The sequence below is a fragment of the Helianthus annuus genome, chromosome 1, assembly GCF_002127325.2.
Source record: "Helianthus annuus cultivar XRQ/B chromosome 1, HanXRQr2.0-SUNRISE, whole genome shotgun sequence".
In the NCBI taxonomy this organism is placed as follows: domain Eukaryota; kingdom Viridiplantae; phylum Streptophyta; class Magnoliopsida; order Asterales; family Asteraceae; genus Helianthus; species Helianthus annuus.
The window spans coordinates 105,127,703-105,134,194 of NC_035433.2; the positions used below are offsets into that span (position 1 = coordinate 105,127,703).

Below are 6,492 nucleotides of genomic sequence, written 5' to 3' on the forward strand. Positions count from 1 at the left end.
CACTTTGGGATGCAACATGTATACCTATTCAAAACTACTTTTATGCTTAAACAAAACATACTCTATCTATGAACGTGACATGAAACTATTGTGAATATTTGCTATGCTTGTATGCTCTATGAACGATTTGGAACGTTATATGCTCATTAACTTTGCTAGCCCACCTTAACAATTATAGCGCTATAGGATTAACGCCCCGCCCGCTATTCTATTGGGTATTGTTAAGTTAAACATTACCACCCCGCTAAACTATTGGGATTAGGCTATTTCATGCGTTGTATTCATGGGTTTGATCATATAGTACGCCAAAATTGCATTGCTAGTAAATTTATTCACTATGTAACATGTTGGATATGAGTTTTTATTCTATTATGCTATGTAGTCAAACTTGTATACTCGCCTTTGCTTTTGCATTGAACTCTATTTTAATACATGTTGCAGGTTAATTATTGAGATGATATTCAAGACGAAACAAGATTTAGGGTGGACTAGATACACACCTAGAATAATCTATCTTTTATTGTTATGTTATATTATGAAACAATGTTGTTATTTCTTTTTGAATCTTGTATGACATTTAGTATTGCAATGAAATTTGAATTTAATTATATATTGTCACATAGTGTTATGAAGTCTCTTGCAATCTATACACACTTCGTCTCATCCCAATGTTTCCGCCATCGGTTGGGGTGTGACAATAACTTTATCATACGTTAATATTAAAAAAAAATTACACCGTATTAATGAGCATTTTATTCTCTTTAATTCGAGCAGTCTATTGCTATTGTTTTCTTAAAAAAATTACATGGTTTTGAATACACATTAATCCATTACGTGATTTTAAATACACAGCACATGACTACATGATTTTGAATACATATTGCGTGATTACACATTCAACATAGACCATTACGTGATTACACTTTCAATATAAATTCATTATTTGTTTACACATTCAATATAATTTGTTATAACTAAAATTATTACAGTTATGCTTATAATGTAATCACTCAGTGTGTTTCACATAAAATACTATAATGAAATCACGTAATCACGAAATTGGTATTCAAAATCACTTAGTCACTTAATAATACATAGTCAACTATTGTTACATAATTACGTAATCACTTAGTGTGGTTTCACATTATATAATGTAGTATTCGAAATCATGTAGTCATGTGTTGGGTATTCAAAATCACGTAATGAGTATTCAAAATCTTGTATTTTTTTAAGAAAACTATAGCAATAGGCTGCTCGAATTATAGAGAATTAAATGCTTGTTAATACGGTGTAATTTGAAAAAAATATATTAACATACAAAAAAATTATACTCGTTTGAAAATCAAGGGGGAAAGAGTTTAAGTGAGATATGACCAGAATACCCTTTCTCTATTTATTTTTCAATTTTTTTAACCTTAGAGCATTCATAATGATGACCCTAAAAAATATGTGACTGAGTTTAGTTATATTAAAAGGAATGGTTGTTAATCTATACTACTATATTAAAGAAACTGGGTTTTCTACCCTTTTGGTCATTTTACATGCGTATAAATTTTATAGCATTACGTACAAGAGAGTACAATCGGTTTTAGAGGGGGTAAACTTATGCATTATCCATACTATATTAAAGAAACTGAGTTTTCTACCCTTTTGGTCATTTTACACGCGTATAAATTTTATAGCATTACGTATAAGAGAGTATAATCAGTTTTAGAGGGGATAAACTTGTGCATTATCCAAAAATTTAAGACCCTATAGGGTGATTCTTGGGATTTCACCCCTGCTTCGGTTGTTGAACATCAATCGTTATTCTTCAATGCTCTTCCGGTAAGCGACTGTTTAGTTGCAGGTGATTAACTCCACTCATTTTCTTTTATTCCTCCTTCCAAAATCATACCTAATCATACATCTCATCTTCTTTGACGATGTCAGATCTTCTATGCCATCGCGATTTCTCCATCACTACGGATTCTTCATCATGAAGGTATGATTTCTTCTCTGTTTTAGGGTTTTAATGCTCGGTCGTGCTATATTGGATCTCTTCGTCAAGGTTCAATCCTTTGATTTTAGACATACATCTTGCAATTATGTCAGCTACGACACTTAATTTTGAAGGATCTGGATGGGTAGAAAGCTCAAGGTATAAGATTTGCTCAGTTCCTCCATCTCTCTATAATTTCACCTCTATATTCCCTTTTATATTTGGGTTTACCTTTTTATTGTTTATTTATTTCTATTTCTTCGTCAATTGGAAATCTGCATATTTAATGATTTGAGGGAGGGTTTAGGATTGTTGGATTAAACCGTCTATTCCTGATAAAACCACATCAAAAGGCCAAGAAAAAAAATAGTCACTTACTGAAGGGGTATGGTCCCAGATCTCGCGTCAGCATTGACCGCGAGTGACCATTACCCTTATCAAAACCCCCACTAGCTAACAACCTACTTGTGCCCATGCGGGAACGCGTCGGCACAAGGGTTGAATCCAATCTACCTAGTAACGAAGGAGGACTTACATGGAACATGAGAACGGTAGAGTGATGCGACATAGCATCACATCTGGTGTATGAAAACGGAAGTATTCACAGCGACATAGCATCACAAGAAAGCCTTACCTTAGGCATAGAAGAAGATGAACGTAACGGTGCGGCTGACACCGCACCATACGGGCATTTTCGTCACGACAAGGGATGCAGGCAAGACGACGATGCGGCTAGCACCGCATCTCGCGTATTCCTTGATCACAAGTAGGAGACGCGGTAACTTCAGATGTTACCGCACGTAGCGATGCGGCTTGCACCGCATCCTATGCACTCAAGCAAGTGGGACTGACACCACAGTGCAAGTGGCACCAATGGCAGTTACCTGTCAGAGCTACGTAAGCAATGGACTGACGTGGCGTAACCTCCACAACCGACAAGCCTGACACACCTGAAAAGGTGCAGCACGTCGTCAGTCCATCCATCATCATCCTCCTTCACTCCTCGGCTATAAATACCAACCCCAAACCAGGTTTGAGGTATCTCTTCACAACTCTCTCACTACTACTACTATCTTACTTTGCTTCCCAAGCAAACTACTGATTCTCACGCCGGAGAGTGGTAACAAGGAGCACCCCCCACCCCATCCTCCTTGTTACGAGTCACGGCTTGTTTCCTTGTGCAGGAGATCAACCACCGGTGATCCAGTCAGCGATCCTCGAGAGGAAGGGATTAACCCTTCTTGACGAGACCAGTGTGTTAACCCTGCCCGGTTAACCATTGTTTCATCACTTACATAACATGTTTTATTAGAAGAATTTCTTAGTCAAGTTTTAGTAAAACTTCATTACAAACTAAAATTGTTAAGAGATCTTAATATCTGGTTGTTCTTAATTGTTTCTAGACTTTGGCTGCACTTAAAGAGGAGGGGACTGTTTTAATGGAGGGAGGAACAATATGATTTGAAAAGGTATGTTGAAGTGCATATGTTCAATCTTTTTTATATTAAACTCTTACATTTAGCGTTTGTGTAAACTATGATTTGAGTCTTTAGCCCCTATTTTTAAGCATGAAGTAAGTTGTTTTATAATAGCATGAAGTAAAATGGGATCCCGTATAACCAGTATTTGGTTCATATGGTGTTAATTGAAAAGGGCACAATATTCGTGATTTGAACTACTGAAAACCCGACCCAGATTAATTTCAGTGACCAAGAGGTGGCAACTTTAACTCATCTATTTATGAATAGATTAATTTCAAACAAGAACAATACCCCTCCTCTGCGATTTAGGAAAGGATTAAATCAATTTTTGACATACGTGCTTTATTTCAACCCTTCTACAAGTAATTCTCATATGGCTGCACATGATGTTTTTAGGTCCGGTAACTCAGAGACATTTCCGGTGTACCGAGCACTGGCAGAAGGTTATTAAGATATCGGAGGTTTCATGGTGGATGGTTTGGGCGAAGGCGACAAAGACGTTTTTTGGCACCAGGGTTACAAGGAAAACATAGAAGCTGCTCTTCATGTATTTGAAGGAATTGATATGTGTATATGAAAAGGTTAGTTACCTTTCAATTACTCTTGTGATTCTTCATTTCATAATATGCTTCTTTAATTTATATTGCTAATGACTTGTAGGGAAAGGACAGTGATATGATATTGATTTATACTTGAATTGTGTTTTACTGCTGTGGTTTGAAGATTAATTTTGAGATCAAGTTGTTTTAGTTTCATTGGTTCACGCTATTACATAATCGGTAATTGAAGTTGTGATTTGAAGGTTAATTTTGAACATTAGTTGCTATTTAGTTAGTTTCATTGATTCACGCTGTTATATAATCGGTAATTTCAGATTTTTTGTTTCGTGTAATGTGCCGGTGTGATTGAACTGTGTTTTGATGTTGTTGTTTAAAGATTGATTTTCAGATCAAGTTGTTCAGTTAGTGCATGTTACATCGTTTTCACTTATCTACCAAAACATAAGTTTGTAGTTAATGTTCTTTCCTGATGATGTCTGCAGATTATCCAGTAGGATATTGCTCTTTGATTACCTCAACTTCTAATTGGTTTGGTATGTAATATCTTGACAACTACTTATTTAATCCAGTAGGATGTTGCTCTCCGATTACTCAACCAGCTCACATTAGAATTCAAAGATTATAATATGCTAACAAGGTTTTTTTTAATTATTTTTGTAGGCAATGGAACTATCTCCTTGTTTCTCCGTTCATTCATGACTCATCTAAAGGTAGTACTTTTTATAGGGGTGCTAAACGGGTCGTGTTCGCGGGTTGGCGGGTTCAACCCAACCCGAACCCGAAAGTTTTACACAAACCTGTACACGACCAGAAATTTCGTGGGTTGACCCGAACACGACCCGTTCAACCCGATTTTTTTTTATTTTTTTCTGAAATTAATATATTAAAATTAAAATTTACTTAAAAAACACAAATGTATATAATAATATCATATTTAAATTATAAAATCTATTTTAATTTATCTTTTTAAGTTATAATTATGGCATAAAATAAACACCCCATTTAATTTATGACATAAAATATATTAAAAAAATATATAGTATAAATGTGTTAAACGGGTCAACCCGCCAACCCAACCAGGTTGACCCGAACCCGACCTGTTAACCTAAACAGGTTCGCGGGTTCAACCTGAAACTGACCCGAACCTGTTTAGACTAAACCTAAACCCGCGAATTCCGTGTTAGGTTTGTGTCGGCTTTTCGGGTCGTGTCAGAAATTCACACCCCTAACTTTTATGTAAATCTTTAAAGAAATTAAAGTTGGTTTTCAATTTATGGTATACAATATCCACAGTTAGATAATTCAATGATAAAGATGATTGAAACTAATGATGCTGGATAGCTTAAGGAATCAAGTGGGAGAGTTTGGAGACGGGATCTATATCAGGTGTTTTTCCAAATTATTAATTATATGTTTAAACTTCAAAGTAATTGGAGAATTAAGTTTGAGCTCATTTAGGTAATTTTCGTCAACTATGCTGGCTTGTTCTGCACTATTCCAAAAGATAAGTTGTGGCGTTTCAAATATGATATACACGATACGATATCACTTGCTCACAGGTTTTTTAACTTTTTTTTTTCAAGCTTTAGTTGCTAAGTTGCACAGGCTTACAGCTACCAATGGTTACTTCTGATTCAAAAACCTGGTGGACTTGGTGTACGAGAAGAAGATTTAGCAGTGAGCATTTGATTGAGGTAATCCTCTCAGAAGGTATAGTTGCCAAATTTAGTTTTTTTTTTTTTTTTTAAATTTCTAGCATTAGAGTGGGGTTTGTAACCTTTTCTTCTCTTTACGTGTGTTTTTTACCTATTCCAGCAGTAACAGATGCAGAGTTTCTTCTCCCTGAAATCTTTGCTTTAGAAGACATGAAGCATGCCAAGTCTGAAGATGGAAAAATGCTTAGCAAGCCTTTTTTAGACGTCTGCAAATAGATATTATTCTACCATCTTGTAAGAACGTTTTGTAAGAGAAAGCCTAATTAGTTGTTTGGAACCTTAAAAGGGTGAGGTTTTACATAAGGTGCATTTTCAGTTGAAATTGGTTAAATGGAAGGATCTAGAAAAAGGAGGCTCCAAGTATGGGGTTAATTGGGCGGGGTAGAATCAAGGCATGAAAATTTTAGTGGGCTTAAGGTTATAGAGGGTCAAGACATGATGACCGGATGCAATATTGTCGACTAAGTGTTGTTATGACTACTTCGTTCATGGTAGATGCAAATATATGCAAATGTACATACATTTGTTATGTCGAGGGCAGAATTTTCCGGTCACGCTAATTGTTATGTCGACCGGATGCAAAAGTATCCGCGGCAACGCGCGGGCATTTCCACTAGTTTTTTAAGTGGTGGTGAGTGGAGGAGAGAGAAAATATATATATGAGAAAGTTATTGTTCATCTCTAAGTATATGGGGAAAATTTTGAGAGAAAAAATCATATATTTTTTTAAATATTTTTAGAAATGGATGTGAGTG

The 6,492-nt window shown here is 35.7% G+C and overlaps 1 long non-coding RNA gene across 12 annotated transcripts; it reads left to right on the forward strand.

The window, feature by feature from the left end:
• Positions 1-1,747: 1,747 nt before the first annotated feature.
• LOC118492177 lies at positions 1,748-6,059 on the forward strand. 12 transcript variants are annotated; one of them, XR_004892619.1, is made up of 9 exons: positions 1,748-1,849; positions 1,933-1,984; positions 2,071-2,140; positions 3,385-3,450; positions 3,859-4,043; positions 4,505-4,555; positions 4,683-4,732; positions 5,316-5,716; positions 5,838-6,059. It is a non-coding gene; the product is annotated as an uncharacterized LOC118492177 (long non-coding RNA). The 12 variants fall into 12 exon arrangements; XR_004892621.1 differs by having other exon boundaries at positions 2,095-2,140; XR_004892620.1 differs by having other exon boundaries at positions 1,809-1,827.
• The last annotated feature ends 433 nt before the right edge of the window (positions 6,060-6,492 follow it).